The following is a 19,051-nucleotide window of genomic DNA, read 5'->3' as shown; positions in this document are numbered from 1 at the left end:
CAGAATGTACTTTTTCTCTAGTATGATGTTGACCGCACAGCTTTATCAAAAGGAATTTTACATTCTTATAAAGAACAAGTGGAAATGCTTCTTAAAAACAAAACAAAACTTTGGTCTGCAATAAAGAGCTCTGAAAAATTGAGGAGGAGAAACTCCTCCCTAACTCATTCTATGAGGCCACCAATTATGCTGATACCAACACCTGGCAGTGATTAAAAAAGAAAACTTCAGGCCAATATCCTTGATGAACACTGGCAAAACAAATCCTTAACAAAATACTGGCAAGCCAAATCTTGCAGCACATCAAAACACTAATCCACCAAGATCAAGTAGGCTTTATCCCAGGGATGCAAGGTTGGTTCAACAAACACAAATCAATAAATGTGATTCATAACATAAACAGAAGTAAAGACAAAAACCACATGATATCTCAATAGATGCAGGAAAGGCTTTTGATAAGTTTTATTACATCTCATGATAAAATTCTCAATAAACTAGGTATTGAAGGAACATAACTCAAAATAATGAGAGCCATCTGTGACAAACCCACAGCCAACATCATACTGACCAAGCATCAGCTAGAAGTATTCCCCTTGAAAATTGTTACAAGACAAGGATGCACTCTCTCACCACTCCTATTTAACATAGTATTGGAAGTCCTAAACAGAGCAATCACACAAGAAAAAGAAATAAAGCGCATCCAAATAGGAAAAGAGGAAGTCAAATTATCCCTGTTTGCAGACAACATGATTCTATATCTAGAATACCCCATGATCCTGGCCTAAAAGCTCTTAAGCTGATAAACAACCTCAGCAAAGTCTCAAGATACAAAATCAGTGTACAAAAATCACTAGCATTCCTATGCACCAACAACCATCAAGCTGAGAGCCAAATCAAGAATGCAATCCCATTGGCAATTGCCATAAAAAGAATAAAATACCTAGGAATACAGATAACCAGGGTGGTTAAATAACTCTACAATAAGAATTACAAAACACTGCTCAAAGAAAGCAGAGATGACACACACAAATCCGAAAACATTCCATGCTCATGGGTAGGAAGACTCAATATCAGCAAAATGGCCACACTGCCCAAAGCAATTTATAGATTCAATGCTATTCCTATCAAACTACCAATGGTATATTTCATAGAACTAGGACAAACTACTTTAAAATTCATGTGGAACCAAAAAAGAGCTCAAATAACCCAGACAATCCTAGGCAAAAAGAACAAACCTGGAGGAATCATGGTACCCGAATTCAAACTATCCTACAGGGCTACAGTAACCACAATAGCATGGTACTGATAAAAACAGACACATAAAACAATGGAACAGAATAGAGAGCCCAGAAATAAGGCCACACACCTACAACCATATGATCTTCAACAAAGCTGACAAAAACAAGCAATGAGGGAAGAACTCCCTATTCAGTAAATAGTGCTGAGATAACTGGCTAGTCATCTGCAGAAGATAGAAACTGGACTTCTTCCTTACACCATATACAAAAATTAACTCAAGATGGATGAAACACTTTAATGTAAAACCCCAAACCATACAAACTCTATAAGATAACCTGAGCAATACCATTCTGGACAAAGGAACTGGCAAAGATTTGGTGACCCAGAGGCCAAAGGCAAAAATTGACAAATGGGACCTAATTAGACTAAAGAGTTTCTGCACAGAAAAAAGAAACTATCAATAAACAGATAATCTACAGAACAGGAGAAAATATTTGCAAACTGTACATCCAACAAAGGTCTAATATCTAGCATCTATAAGGAACTTAAGCAAATTTACTAAAAAAAAAAATTCATTAAGAAGCAGGCAAAGTACATAAACAGATACTTTTCAAAAGAAAACATACATGTGGCCAAGCAGCACATGAAAAAATGCTCAATATCACTGTTCATTAGAGAAATGGAAATCAAATCCACAATGATATACCATCTGATAGCAGTCAGAATGTCTATTACTAGAAAGTCAAAAAATAACAGATGCTGGCAAGGTTGTGGTGAAAAGGGAATGCTTATACACTGTAGGTAGGAGTGTAAATTAGTTCAACCACAGTGGAAAGCCATGTGGTGATTTATCACAGGGGCAAACACAAAACTACCTATGATTTGATCCAGCAATCCTATTAATGAGTATGTACCCAAAGGAATATAAATCATTCTGTTATGAAAAGCATGCAGGCATATGTTCATTGCAGCACTAGTCACAATAGCATGTTGATCAACCTAATCAGGCTAAATGTCCATCAATGGTAGACAGAATAAAGAAAATGTGGTACATATACACTACAGAATACTATGCAGTCATTAAAAAAGAATGAGGTCATGTCCTTTGCAGGAACATGGATGGAGCTGGAGGCCATTGTCCTTAGCAAACTAATGCAGGAGCAGGAAACTAAATACCATGTGTTCTCACTTATAAGTGCTAGCTGAATGATGAGAACACATGAACACATAGAGGAGAATAACAGACACTGGGGTCTACCAGAAGGTGGAGGGTGGGAGTAGGGAGAGGATTAGGAGAAATAACTAATGAGTACTAGGCCTAATACTTGGGTGATGTAATAATCAACAAACCCCCATGACATGGGTTTACCTATATAATAAAGCTGCACAGGTATCCCTGAACTTAAAAATTAAAAACAAAATTCAAAAATGTATACTCTTCACTAAAAAAAATAAACATTTGTCTGAATTTTGAAAGTATATGGAAATGTTAGAATCTATTTTCTAAACAAGTTTTGTCTTTAAAATTTCACTTATGATTCCTGGGCAAGATGGCTGAATAGGAACAGCTCCAGTCTGGAACTCCCAGTGAGACTAATGCAGAAGGTGGTTAATTTCTGCATTTCCAACTGAGGTACCCGATTCATCTCATTGGGACTGGTTAGACAGTGGGTGTAGCCCAAGGAGGGTGAGCAGAAGCAAGGTAGGGCATCATCGCCTCACCCAGAAAGCACAAGGGGTCAGGGAACTCCCTCCCCTAGCCAAGGGGAGCCCTGAGGGACAGTGCCATGAGGGATGATGCTATCTGGCCCAGATACTACACTTTTTCCATGATCTTTGCAACCCATACACCAGGAGATTCCCTCAGGTGTCTACACAACAAGGGCCTTGTGTTTCAAGCACAAAACTGGGGGCTCATTTGGGCAGAAACCCAGCTAGCTGCAGTTTCTTTTCATCCCCAAGTGGTGCCTGGTATGCCAGTGAGACAGAACTGTTCACTCCCCTGGAAAGGGGGCTGAAGCCAGGTAGCAAAGTGGTCTAGCTCAGCAGATCCCACCCCCATGGAGTCCAGCAAGCTAAGATCCACTGGCTTGAAATTCTCACTGCCAACACAGCAGTCTGAAGTCAACCTGGGATGCTCAAGCTTGGTGGGGGGGAGGGGCATCCAACATTACTGAGGCTTGAGTAGGCAGTTTTCCCCTTACACTGTAAACAAGCCTCCAAGAAGTTTGAACTTGGGGGAGCCCACTGCAGTTCTGCAAAGCTGCTGTAGCCAGGCTGCCTCTCTAGATTCCTCCTCTCTGGGCAGAGCATCTCTGAAGGAAATGCAGCAGCCCTAGTCAGGGACTTAAAGATAAAACTCCTGTCTCCCTGGGACAGAGCACCCGGGAGAAGGGGTCGCTGTTAGTGCAGCTTCAGCAGACCTAAATATTCCTGCTGCTGGCTCTGAAGAGTGCAGCAGATCTCCCAGCACAGTGCTCAAGTTCTGCTAAAGAACAGACTGCCTCCTCAAGTGGGTCTCTGACCCCCATGCCTCCTGAAAGGGAGATACCTCCCAGCAGGGGTTGACAGACACTTCATACAGGAGAGCTCTGGCTGACATCTGGCAGGTGCCCCTCTGGGAGAAAGGTTCCAGTGGAAGGAGAAAACAGCAATCTTTGCTGTTCTGCAGCCTCTGCTGGTCTGGAGTGGACCCCCAGCAAACTCCAGCAGACCTGCAGAGGAGAGGCCTGTTAGAAGGAAAACTAACAAACAGAAAACAATAGCATCAACATCAAAAAAAGGATGACCACACAAAGACTCCATCCGAAGGTCACCAAAAGCAAAGATCAAAGGTAGATAAATCCATGAAGATGAGGAAAAACCAGTGCAAAAAGGCTGAAAATTCCAAAAACCAGAATGCCTCTTCTCCTTCAAAGGATCACAACTCCTAACCAGCAAGGGAACAAAACTGGATGGAGAAAGAGTTTGATGAATTGACAGAAGTAGGCTTCAGGAGGAGGGTAATAACAAACTCCTCCAAGCTAAAGAAGCATGTTCTAACCCAATGCAAGGAAGCTAAGAACCTTGATAAAAGGTTAGAGGAATTGTTAACTACAATACCCAGTTTAAAGCAGAACATAAATGACCTGATGGAGCTGAAAAACACAGCACAAGAACTTCATGAAGCATAAGTGGAAGATCTAACTTCATGAAGATCAAGTGGAAGAAAGGATATCAGAGATTGAAGATCAACTCCATGAAATAAAGCACGAAGACAGGATTAGAGAAAAAAACAAAGAAAAGGAATGAACAAAGTCTCCAAGAAATATAGGACAATATGAAAAGACCAAACCTATGTTTGATTGATGTACCTGAAAGTGATGGGGAGAATGGAACCCAGCTGGAAAACACACTTCAGGATATTATCGAGGAGAACTTCCCCAACCTAGCAAGACAGGCCAATATTCAAATTCAGGAAACACAGTGAAATCCACAAAGATACTCCTTGAGAAGAGCAACCTCAAGACACATAATCATCAGATTCATCAGGGTTAAAATGAAGGAAAAAAATATCAAGGGCAGCCAGAGAGAATGATTGGGCTACCCACAAAGGGAAGCCCATCAGACTAACAGCGGATCTCTCTGCAGAAACCCTACAAGCCAGAAGAGAGTGGGGGCCAATATTCAACATTCTTAAAGAAAAGAATTTTCAACCCAGAATTTCATATCCAGCCAAACTAAGGTTCATAAGTGAAGGAGAAATAAAATCCTTTACAGACAAACAAATGCTGAGGGATTTTGTCACCAGGATGCCTGCCTTGCAAGAGCTCTCGAAGGAAGCACTAAATATGAAAGGAAAAACTAATACCAGCCACTGCAAAATCAAACCAAAATATAAAGACCATCGACACTATGAAGAAACACTATCAACTAACGGGCAAAATAACCAGCTGACATCATAATGACAGGATCAAATTCACACAAAACAATTTAACCAGGATCAAATTCACGCATAACTATTTAACCTTAAATGTAAACAGGCTCAATTCCACAACTAAAAGGCACAGACTGGCAAATTGGATAAAGAATCAAGACCCATCAGTGTGCTGTATTCAGGAGACCCATCTCACATGCAAAGACACATATAGGCTCAAAATAAAGGAATGGAGGAATATTTACCAAGCAAATGGAAAACAAAACGACAAAAAAGCAGGGGGTGAAATCCTAGTTTCTGATAAAACAGATTTTAAGCCAACAAAGATCAAAAAACACAAAAAAGGGCATTACATAATGGTAAAGGGATCAATGCAACAAGAAGAGCTAACTATCCTAAATATATATGCACCCAATACAGGAGCATCCAGATTCATTAAACAAGTTCTGAGAGACCTACAAAGAGATTTAGACTCCCACAAAATAATAGTGGGAGATTTTAACACCCCATTGTCAATATTAGATCAATGAAACAGAAAATTAACAAGGATATTCAGGACTTGAACTCAGCTCTGGACCAAGTGAATCTAATAGACATCTACAGAACTATCCACCCCAAATCAACAGAATATACATTCTTCTCAGCACCACATAGCACTTATTCTAAAATTGGCCACATAATTGGAAGTAAAATGCTCCTCAGCAAATGCAAAAGAATGGAAATCATAACAGCCTCTCCGACCACAGTGCAATCAAATTACAACTCAGGATTAACAAACTCACTCAAAACCACACAACTACATGGAAGCCTGCTCCTGAATGACTACTACTGGGCAAATAACAAAATTAAGGCAGAAATAAGTAGGTTCCTTGAAACCAATGAGAACAAAGACACAACATACCAGAATCTCTGGGACACAGCTATAGCAGGATTTAAAGAGAAATCTATAGCATTAATGCCCACAGGAGAAAGGAGAAAAGATCTAAAATCAACATCCTAATATCACAATTAAAAGAACTAGAGAAGCAAGAGCAAACAAATTCAAAAGCTAGCAGAAGATAAGAAATAACTAAGATCAAAGCAGAACTGAAAGAGCTAGGGATACAAAAAAACCCTTCCAAAAATTAATGAATTCAGGAGCTGCTTTTTTTTTTTTTGAAAGATTAACAAAATAGACTGCTAGCCAGGCTAATAAAGAAGAAAATAGAGAAGAATCAAATGACACAATTAAAAGTGATAAAGGGGAGATGACCACTGATCCCACAGAAATACAAACTACTATCAGAGAATACTATAAACACCTCTACACAAATAAACTAGAAAATCTAGAAGAAATGGATAAATTCCTGGACACAAACACCCTCCCAAGACTAAACCAGGAAGAAGTCGAATCTCTGAATAGACCAATAACAAGTTCTGAAATTGAGACAGTAATTCATAGCCTACCAACCAAAAAAGGCCCAGGACCAGATGGATTCACAGCCAAATTCTACCAGAGGTACAAAAAGGAGCTGGTATCATTCCCTCTAAAACTATTCCAAACAATAGAAAAAGACAGACTCCTTCCTAACTTATTTTATGAGTCCAGCACCATCCTGATATCAAAACCTGGCAGATACACAACAAAAAAAGAAAATTTCAGGCCAGTATCCCTGATGAACATCAACGCAAAAATCCTCAGTAAAATACTGGCAAACCGAATCCAGCAGCACATCAAAAAGCTTATCCACCATGATCAAGTCAGCTTCATTCCTGGCACACAAGGCTGGTTCAACATATGCAAATCAATAAGCATAATCCATCACATAAACAGAACCAATGACAAAAACCACATGATTATCTCAATAGATGCAAAGTCCTTCAATAAAATTCAACATCCCATCATGTTAAAAACACTCAATAAATTAGGTACTGATGAAACAGATCTCAAAATAATAAGAGCTATTTCTGACAAACCCACAGCCAATTTCATACTGAATGGGCAAAAGTTGGAAGAATTTCTTTTGAAAACCAGCACAAGGCAAGGATGCCCTCTCTCACCATTCCTATTCAACATAGTATTGGAAGTTCTGGCCACGGCAATTAGTCAAGAGAAAGAAATAAATGGTATTCAGTTAGGAAGAGAGGAAGTCAAATTGTCTCTGTTTGCAGATGACATAATTTTACATTTAGAAAACCCCATCATCTCAGCCCAAAAATCCTTAAGCTGATAAACAACTTCAGCAAAATCTCAGGATACAAAATCAATGTGCAAAAATCACAAACATTCCTATACACCAATAATAGACAAACAGCCAAATCATGAGCAAACTCCCATTCACAATTGCTACAAAGAGAATAAAATACCTAGGAGTAAAACTTCAAGGGATGTGAAGGACCTCTTCAAAGAGAACTACAAACCACTGCTCAAGAAAATAAGAGAGGACACAAGCACACAGAAAAACATTTCATGCTCATTGATAGGAAGAATCAATATCATGAAAATGGCCATACTGCCCCAAGTAATTCATAGATTCAATGCTATCCACATCAAGCTACCATTGACTTTCTTCACAGAATTAGAAAAAACTACTTTAAATGTTATATGGAACCAAAAAAGAGCCTGCATAGCCAAGACAAACCTAAGCAAAAAGAACAAAGCTGGAGGCATCGCGCTACCTGACTTCAAACTAAATTACAAGGCTACAGTAACCAAAACAGCATGGTACTGGTACCAGAAAAGATATATAGGCCACTGGAATAGAACAGAGGCCTCAGAAATAACACCACACATCTACAACCATCTGTTCTTTGACAAGCCTGACAAAAACAAGCAATGGGGAAAGGATACCCTATTTGATAAATGGTCTTGGGAAAACTGGTGAGCCATATGCAGAAAACTGAAATTGGACCCCTTCCTTACACTGTATACAAAAATTAACTCAAGATGGATTAACAATTTAAACATAAGACCTAAAACCATAAAATCCCTAAAAAAAAAAAAAAACCTTGGCAATATCATTCAGGACATAGGCATGGGCAAAGACTTCATGACTAAAACACCAAAAGCAATGGCAACCAAAAACAAAATTGACAAATGGGATTTCATTAAACTGAAGAGCTTCTGCACAGCAAAAGAAACTATCATCAGAGTGAAAAAGCAACCAACAGAATGGGAGAAAATTTTTGCAATCTATCCATCTGAGAAAGGGCTAATATCTAGAATCTACAAGTCACAAATTTACAAGAAAAAAAAGCCGAGAGGTAAGGTGGGAGAAGCCAAGATGGCCGAATAGGAACAGCTCTGGTCTACAGCTCCCAGAGTGAGCGACGCAGAAGACTGGTGATTTCCACATTTCCAACTGAGGTACCGGCTTTATCTCACTGGGGAGTGCCAGACAATAGGTACAGGACAGTGGGTGCAGCGCACCGTGCATGAGCAGAAGCAGGGCAAGCCATCACCTCACCTGGGAAGCTCAAGGGGTCAGGGGATTCCCTTTCCTAGTCAAACAAAGTGGTGACAGACCGCACCTGGAAAATTGGGTCACTCCCACCCTAATACTATGCTTTTCCAACGGGCTTAAAAAGCGGCACACCAGGAGATTATATCCTGCACCTGGCTTGGAGGGTCCTACGCCCACGCAGTCTCACTCATTGCTAGCATTGCAGTCCGAGATCAAACTGCAAGGCAGCAGTGAGGCTGGGGAAGGGGTGCCCACCATTGCCAAGTTAGTTGTTTGATTAGGTAAACAAAGCAGCAGGGAAGCTCGAACTGGGTGGAGCCCACCACAACTCAAGGAGGCCTGCCTGCCTCTGTAGGCTCCACCTCAGGGGGCAGGGCACACACAAACAAAAAGACAGCAGTAACCTTTGCAGACTTAAATGTCCCTCTCTGACAGCTTTGAAAAGAGTAGTGGTTCTCCCAGCAAGCAGCTTGAGATCTGAGAACAGGCAGACTGCCTTAAGTGGGTCCCTGACCCCTGAGTAGCCTAACTGGGAGGCACCCCCCAGTAGGGGCGGACTGACACCTCACATGGCCAGGTACTCCTCTGAGACAAAACTTCCAGAGGAACAATAGGGCAGCAGCATCTGTGGTTCACCAGTAGCCACTGTTCTGCAGCCACTGCTGCTGATACCCAGGCAAACAGGTCTGAAGTGGACCCCTAACAAACTCCAACAGACCTGCAGCTGAGGGTCCTGTCTGTTAGAAGGAAAACTAACAAACAGAAAGGACATCCAAACCAAAAACCCATCTGTACATCACCATCATCAAAGACCAAAGGTAGATAAAACCACAAAGATGGGAAAAAAACAGAGCAGAAAAACTGGAAACTCTACAAATCAGAGTGCCTCTCCTCCTCCAAAGGAACGCAGCTCCTCACCAGCAACGGAACAAAGCTGGATGGAGAATGACTTTGACAAGTTGAGAGAAAAAGGTTTCGGACGATCAAACTACTCCGAGCTACAGGAGGAAATTTGAACCAATGGCAAAGAAGTCAGAAGCTTTGAAAAAAAATTAGACGAATGGATAACTAGAATAACCAATGCAAAGAAGTCCTTAAAGTACCTAATGGAGCTGAAAACCAAGGCATGAGAGCTACGTGACAAATACAGGAGCCTCAGTAGCTGATGGGATCAACTGGAAGAAAGGGTATCAGTGATGGAAGATGAAATGAATGAAATAAAGCGAGAAGAGAAGTTTAGAGAAAAAAGAATAAAAGGAAACAAACAAAGCCTCGGAGAAATATGGGACTATGTGAAAAGACCAAATCTATGTCTGATTGGTGTAACTGAAAGTGACAGGAAAAATGGAACCAAGTTGGAAAACACTCTTCAGGATATTATCCAGGAGAACTTCCCCAATCTAGCAAGGCAGGCCAACACTCAAATTCAGGAAATACAGAGAACACCACAAAGATAATCCTTGAGAAGAGCAACTCCAAGACACATAATTGTCAGATTCACCAAAGTTGAAATGAAGGAAAAAATGTTAAGAGCAGCCAGAGAGAAAGGTCGGGTTACCCACAAAGGGAAGACCATCAGACTAAAAGCTGATCTCTCAGCAGAAACTCCACAAGCCAGAAGAGAGTGGGGACCAATATTCAACATTCTTAAAGAAAAGAATTTCCAGCCCAGAATCTCATATCCAGCCAAACTAAGCTTCATAAGTGAAGGAGAAATAAAATACTTTACAGATAAGCAAATGCTGAGAGATTTTGTCACCACCAGGCCTGCCCTAAAAGAGCTCTTGAAGGAAGCACTAAGCATGGAAAGGAACAACCAGTACCAGCTACTGCAAAAACATGCCAAATTGTAAAGACCAACAAGACTAGGAAGAAACTGCATCAACTAACGAGCAAAATAATCAGCTAACATCATGATGACAGGATCAAATTCACACATAACAATATTAACTTTAAATGTAAATGGGCTAAATGCTCCAATTAAAAGACACAGACTGGCAAATTGGGTAAAGAGTCAAGATCCATCAGTGTGCTGTATTCAGGAGACCCATCTCATTTGCAGAGACACACATAGGCTCAAAATAAAGGGATGGAGGAAGATCTACCAAGCAAATGGAAAACAAAAAAAGGCATGGGTTGCAACCCTAGTCTCTGATAAAACAGACTTTAAATCAACAAAGATCAAAAGAGACAAAGAAGGCCATTACATAATGATAAAGGGATCAATTCAACAAGAAGAGCTAACTATCCTAAATATATATGCACCCAATACAGGAGCAACGAGATTCATAAAGCAAGTCCTTAGTGACCTACAAAGAGACTTAGACTCCCACACAATAATAATGGGAGACTTTAACACCCCAGTGTCAACATTAGACAGATCAACAAGACAGAAAGTTGACAAGGATACCCAGGAATTGAACTCAGCTCTGCACCAAGCAGACCTAATAGACACCTACAGAACTCTCCACCCCAAATCAACAGAATATACATTCTTTTCAGCACCACACCACAACTATTCCAAAATTGACCACATAGTTGGAAGTAAAGCACTCTTCAGCAAATGTAAAAGAACAGAAATTATAACAAACTGTCTCTCACACCACAGTGCAATCAAACTAGAACGCAGGGTTAAGAAACTCACTCAAAACCACTCAACTACATGGAAACTGAACAAACTGCTCCTGAATGACTGCTGGGTAAATAACGAAATGAAGGCAGAAATAAGACATTCTTTGAAACGGATGTGAACAAAGACACAACATACCAGAATCTCTGGGACACATTCAAAGCAGCATGTAGAGGGAAATTTATAGCACTAAATGCCCACAAGAGAAAGCAGGAAATATCTAAAATTGACACCCTAACATCACAATTAAAAGAACTAGAAAAGCAAGAGCAAACACATTCAAATGCTAGAAGAAGGCAAGAAATAACTAATATCAGAGAAGAACTGAAGGAAATAGAGACATAAAAAACCCTTCAAAAAATTAATGAATCCAGGAGCTGGTTTTTTGAAAAGATCAACAAAATTGATAGACCATTAGCAAGATTAATAAACAAGAAAAGACAGAAGAATCAAATAGATGAAATAAAAAGTGATAAAGGGGATATCACCACCGATCCCACAGAAATACAAGTTACCATCAGCGAATACTATAAACACCTCTATGCAAACAAGCTAGAAAATCTAGAAGAAATGGATACATTCCTTGACACATACATCCTCCCAAGACTAAAGCAGGAAGAAGTTGAATCTCTGAATAGACCAATAACAGGATCTGAAATTGAGGCAATAATCAATAGCTTACCAACCAAAAAAAGTCCAGGACCAGACGGGTTCACAGCCGAATTCTACCAGAGATACAAAGAGGAGCTGGTACCATTCCTTCTGAAACTATTCCAATCAATAGAAAAAGAGGGAATCCTCCCTAACTCATTTTATGAGGCCAGCATCATCCTGATACCAAAGCTGGGCAGATACACAACAAAAAAAGAGAATTTTAGACTCATATCCCTGATGAACATCAATGCAAAAATCCTCAATAAAATACTGGCAAATCGAATCCAGCAGCACATCAAAAAGCTTATCCACCATGATCAAGTGGGCTTCATCCCTGGGATGCAAGGCTGGTTCAACATACGCAAATCAATAAATGTAATCCAACATAGAAACAGAACCAAAGACAAAAACCACATGATTATCTCAATAGATGCAGAAAAGGCCTTTGACAAAATTCGACAATGCTTCACACTAAAAACTCTCAAGAAATTAGGTATTGATGGGACGTATCTCAAAATAATAAGAGCTATCTATGACAAACCCACAGCCAATATCATACTGAATGGGCAAAAACTGGAAGCATTCCCTTTGAAAACTGGCACAAGACAGGGATGCCCTCTGTCACCACTCCTATTCAACATAGTGTTGGAAGTTCTGGCCAGGGCAATCAGGCAGGAGAAGGAAATAAAGGTTATACAATTAGGAAAAGAAGAAGTCAAATTGTCCCTGTTTGCAGATGACATGATTGTATATCTAGAAAACCCCATCATCTCAGCCCAAAATCTCCTCAAACTGATAAGCAACTTCAGCAAAGTCTCAGGATACAAAATCAATGTACAAAAATCACAAGCATTCTTACACACCAATAACAGACAGAGAGCCAAATCATGAGTGAACTCCCATTCACAATTGCTTCAAAGAGTACAAAATACCTAGGAATCCAACTTACAAGGGATGTGAAAGACCTCTTCAAGGAGACCTACAAACCACTGCTCAATGAAATAAAACAGGATACAAACAAATGGAAGAACATTCCATGCTCATGGGTGGGAAGAATCAATATCATGAAAATGGCCATACTGCCCAAAGTAATTTATAGATTCAATGCCATCCCCATCAAGCTACCAATGACTTTCTTCACAGAATTGGAAGAAACTACTTTAAAGTTCATATGGAACCAAAAAAGAGCCCACATCACCAAGTCAATCCTAAGCCAAAAGAACGAAGCTGGAGGCATCATGCTACCTGACTTCAAACTAGACTACAAGGCTACAGTAACCAAAACAGCATGGTACTGGTACCAAAACAGAGATATAGACCAATGGAACAGAACAGAGCCCTCAGAAATAATGCCACATTTATACGACTATCTGATTTTTGACAAACCTGAGAAAAACTAGCAATGGGGAAAGGATTCCCTATTGAATAAATGGTGCTGGGAAAACTGGCTAGCCATATGTAGAAAGCTGAAACCAGATCCCTTCCTTACACTTTATACAAAAATTAATTCAAGATGGATTAAAGACTTAAACATTAGACCTAAAACCATAAAAACCCTAGAAGAAAACCTGGGCAATACCATTCAGGATATAGGCATGGGCAAGGACTTCATGTCTAAAACACCAAAAGCAATGGCAACAAAAGCCAAAATTGACAAATGGGATCTAATTACACTAAAGAGCTTCTGCACAGCAAAAGAAACTACCATCAGAGTGAACAGGCAATCTACAGAATGGGACAAAATTTTTGCAACCTACTCATCTGACACAGGGCTAATATCCAGAATCTACAAAGAACTCAAACAAATTTACAAGAAAAAAACAAACAACCCCATCAACAAGTGGGCGAAGGATATGAACAGACACTTCTCAAAAGAAGACATTTATGCAGCCAACAGACACACGAAAAAATGCTCATCATCACTAGCCATCAGAGAAATGCAAATCAAAACCACAATGAGATACCATCTCACACCAGTTAGAATGGCAATCATTAAAAAGTAAGGAAACAACAAGTGCTGGAGAGGATGTGGAGATATAGGAACACTTTTACACTGTTGGTGGGACTGTAAACTAGCTCAACCATTGTGGAAGACAGTGTGCTGATTCCTCAGGGATGTAGAACTAGAAATACCATTTGACCCAGCCATCCCATTACTGGGTATATACCCAAACGATTATAAATCATGCTGCTATAAAGGCACATGCACATGTTTCTGTATTGCGGCACTATTCATAATAGCAAAGACTTGGAAGCAACCCAAATGTCCATCAACGATAGACTGGATTAAGAAAATGTGGCACATATACACCATGGAATACTATGCAGCCATAAAAAATGATGAGTTCATGTCCTTTGTAGGGACATTGATGAAACGAAACCATCATTCTCAGCATACTATCGCAAAGACAAAAAACCAAACACAACATGTTCTCACTTATAGATGGGAATTGAACAATGAGAACACATGGACACAGGAAGGGGAACATCACACACCGGGGACTGTTCTGGGGTGGGGGGAAGGGGGAGGGATAGCATTAGGAGATATACCTAATGCTAAATGACTAGTTAATGGGTGCAGCACACCAACATGGCACATGTATATATATGTAACAAACCTGCACGTTGTGCACATGTACACTAAAAAAGTATAATAATAATAAAAAAAGAGATAAACTTCATGATACATAAACATATCTCAATAAAGCTGTTAAAGAAAAAAAAGAATAAAAAACATAAAAAATGGTGAAGAATACAAACAGACCCTTTTCAAACTGGCTAGCCATATGTAGAAAGCTGAAACTGGATCCCTTCCTTACACCTTATACAAAAATCAATTCAAGATGGATTAAAGACTTAAATGTTAGACCTAAAACCATAAAAACCCTAGAAGAAAACCTAGGCATTACCATTCAGGACATAGACATGGGCAAGGACTTCATGTCTAAAACACCAAAAGCAATGGCAACAAAAGCCAAAATTGACAAATGGGATCTAATTAAACTAAAGAGCTTCTGCACAGCAAAGGAAACTACCATCAGAGTGAACAGGCAACCTACAAAATGGGAGAACATTTTCGCAACCTACTCATCTGACAAAGGGCTAATATCCAGAATCTACAATGAACTCCAACAAATTTACAAGAAAAAAACAAACAACCCCATCAAAAAGTGGGCGAAGGATATGAACAGACACTTCTCAAAAGAAGACATTTATGCAGCCAAAAAACACATGAAAAAATGCTCACCATCACTGGCCATCAGAGAAATGCAAATCAAAACCACAATGAGATACCATCTCACACCAGTTAGAATGGCAATCATTAAAAAGTCAGGAAACAACAGGTGATGGAGAGGATGTGGAGAAATAGGAACACTTTTACACTGTTGGTGGGACTGTAAACTAGTTCAACCATTGTGGAAGTCAGTGTGGTGATTCCTCAGGGATCTAGAACTAGAAATTCCATTCGACCCAGCCATCCCATTACTGGGTATATACCCAAAGGACTATAAATCATGCTGCTATAAAGACACATGCACACGTATGTTTATTGCCGCATTATTCACAATAGCAAAGACTTGGAACCAACCCAAATGTCCAACAATGATAGACTGGATTAAGAAAATGTGGCACATATACACCATGGAATACTATGCAGCCATAAAAAATGATGAGTTCACGTCCTTTGTAGGGACATGGATGAAATTGGAAATCATCATTCTCAGTAAACTATCGCAAGAACAAAAAACCAAACACCGCATATTCTCACTCATAGGTGGGAATTGAACAATGAGAACACATGGACACAGGAAGGGGAACATCACACTTCGGGGACTGTTGTGGGGTGGGGGGAGGGGGGAGGGATAGCATTGGGAGATATACCTAATGCTAGATGACAAGTTGGTGGGTGCAGCGCACCAGCATGGCACATGTATACATATGTAACTTACCTGCACATTGCGCACATGTACCATAAAACCTAAAGTATAATAATAATAATAATAAAAGAAAAAAAAAAGAAGCAGAAATTATCAACCTGTATAAAATAAAAAAAATCCAACTGTATACTATTAAAAAGATACCAAAATGTTGAAAACAAAAGGATGGAAAAATTGTAGCAGGCAAATACCAAAATAAAGCTGATGTAACTACAATCAATTTCACACATAAAAAAAAAAAAAAAAAAAAAAAAAAAAAGAAGACATTTATGTGGCCAAAAATCAAACAAAAAAAGCTCATCACTGGTCATTAGAGAAATGCAAATCAAAACCACAGTGAGTTACCATCTCATGCCAGTTAGAATGACGATCATTAAAAAGTCAGAAAACAACAGATGCTGGAGAGGATGTGGAGAAATAGGAACACTTTTACGCTGTTGGTGGAAGTGTAAATTAGTTCAACCATTGTGGAAGACAGTGTGGCAATTCCTCAAGGATCTAGAACCAGAAATACCATTTGACCCAGCAATTCCATTACTGGGTATATATCCAAAGGATTATAAATCACCGTACTGTAGACTCATGCACACATATGTTTATTGCAGCATCATTCAAAATAGCAAAGCCTTGGAACCAACCTAAATGCCCATTAATCTTAGACTGGATAAAAAAATGTGCTACATATACACCATGGAATACTATGCAGCCATAAAAGAGAATGAGTTCATGTCCTTTGCAGGAACATGGATGAAGCTGGAAACCATCATTCTTAGCACACTAACACAGGAACAGAAAACCAAATACCACATGTTCTCACTCATAATTGGGAGTTGAGCAATGAGAACATATCGGCACAGGAAGGGAAACATCACACACTGGGGCCTGTCAGAGTGTGGGGGCAAGGAAAGGGATAGCATTAGAAGAAATAGCTAATGTAGATGATGGGTTGATGGGGGATGCAGCAAACCACCATGGCACACGTATACCTATTTAGCAAACCTGCAAGTTCTGCACATATATCCCAGAACTTAAAGTATAATTTAAAAAAAAAGAAAGAAAAAGAAATGTCTTCTGCCAGATAACCTAAATCATCCCTCTCAAGTTCAAAGTTCCACATAGCTTTAGGGTGGTGGCAAAATGCTACCAGTCTCTTTGCTAAAGCCTAAACTGGATCATCTTTGCTCCAGTTGCCAACAAGTTCCTCATCTCCATCTGAGACCACACCAGCCCTGACTCTATTGTCCATATCACTATCAGCATTTTGGTCAAAGCCATTCAACAAGTCTCTAGGAAGTTCCAAACTTTTCCACATTTTCCTGTCTTCTCTGAGCCCCCCAAACTGTTCCAACCTCTGCCTGTTATCCAGTTCCAAAGTTGCTTCCACATTTTTGGGTGTCTTTACAGCAGCACCATACTACCTGGTACCAATTTACTGTATTATTCCATTCTCTTGCTGCTAATAAAGACATACCCAGTACTGGGTAATTTATAAAGGAAAGAGGTTTAATTCACTCACAGTTCCTCATGGCTGGGGAGGTCTCAGGAAACTTATAATCATGGTGGATGGGGAAGTAAACACATCCTTCTTCACATGGTGGCAACAAAGAGAAGTACAGAGAAAAAGAGGGGAAATGCCCCTTATAAAGCCATCAGATCTTGTGAGAACTCACTCACTATGATGAGAACTGCATGAGTGTAACAGCCCCCACGATGAAATTATCTCCTACCAGGTCCCTCCCGTGACACGTGGGTATTATGGGAACTACAATTTGAGGGGAGATTTGGGTGGGGATACAGAGCCAAACCATATCAACACATAAATGTAATCATACGGTATTTGTCTTTTTACATCTGGCTTATTCACTTAGTTCATCCATGTTGTCATAAATAGCAGAATTTCCTTCTATTTTTGAGGAAGAATAATATTCCATTGTGTGTAGTGAGGATCAGTGGTGCCAATATCAGGGACCGATGTGTCTGTTGTGTTGGTATGCAATGCCTGGTCAGTCAGTCACAGAGGGGCCACAGTGTTGGGTTCTGGAGCACAGGCCCATGAGGAGCAATCATGGCTCTGTGGTTTAGGAGGTGGGCATAACCACTGCAGTGGTGACTGATGTCTGAGGCACTGGTATGTGCCAGTTTCTGAGGTGCAGATGCTTGTGGAGTGCTCAGAGTCTAGACCACAGGCATGCACAGAGCTTTTGTGGCATCAAGGCTCAAGCATGTATGTGGTTGCAGAGACCGGGAGAGTGGGAGTGGTAGCCCAGCCCAGGAGACACAGTTGTATTTACACCTGCTGCATGGCTAATACTGTTCTTAACCATGTCCCGGCATCTCAGCTACACTGATATCCACAGCAATCTGGATGGGGTGAAACAAGCCAGTGTTTCAGGCAGTGCCCCAAAAGTCTGGGGAAGCTGATCACTCACACTGCCCTCCTTTTCCCTTCAAGGGGAATTCATGGTTCAGAAAGGTTCACCTCAGCGCTGAACTGTGCCTGCATTTTTTGCTGTCCTGTGTTGCTGCAGCCTCTTAACTATACTCCCAAGCTCTCCCAGAGCTATTTGTATTCCTGGAAAGCTGTGTAATTGTTTTTATGGAAGGCCTAAGACTGGTATACCCTACTCTGCCGTCTTGCTGGCATCACTCCCAACTTAGCTCTTTTTATATTTAAAGTTACCTGCTGGCATATTTGGGGGGATTGCAAACAAAGCCTAAGCTCTGTGAGTACATTCTATATTTTACTCTAATTAACATCTCAATTGGTTCTCAGTCGGTTCTCAATTGCAAGTCTGGTTCTTAGACTTGCAGCGACTAAGAAGGTCATGGTCATATCTTCAGTTTGAAGCAAACCATTAGCTCTGTAGGCGTTCGTGCATGTGCCCCATGCTCTGTCTCTGCCTACTTTTCTTACACACCTTTCCAACTTTGAACCCAAGAGGTTAGGACAAACCTCTAATTATACCATTAAGGGCATGCTTTTTTCAAGGCAAAGACCAGGAGCTTTCGTTTTAGGTCAGTCCCCATGTGGCTACCTTTAAAGTTCATCTGAATTAACATTCAGTGATATTTTTGTCAGATGTGACTGCAAGCAACATTATTACAGTGGAATAATAATGCAAATAACTCTGCATAGCTCCATTAAATGCCACATTGTTCTATAATGGAAGTGACATTTCATTATTTCTCAAACATCAAATGCATCATGGCACTCATTGCCAGTTATATTTTA

The sequence above is a fragment of the Pongo pygmaeus genome, chromosome 10 (genome assembly GCF_028885625.2).
Source record: "Pongo pygmaeus isolate AG05252 chromosome 10, NHGRI_mPonPyg2-v2.0_pri, whole genome shotgun sequence".
In the NCBI taxonomy this organism is placed as follows: domain Eukaryota; kingdom Metazoa; phylum Chordata; class Mammalia; order Primates; family Hominidae; genus Pongo; species Pongo pygmaeus.
Note: the sequence above shows the minus strand (reverse complement) of the source record.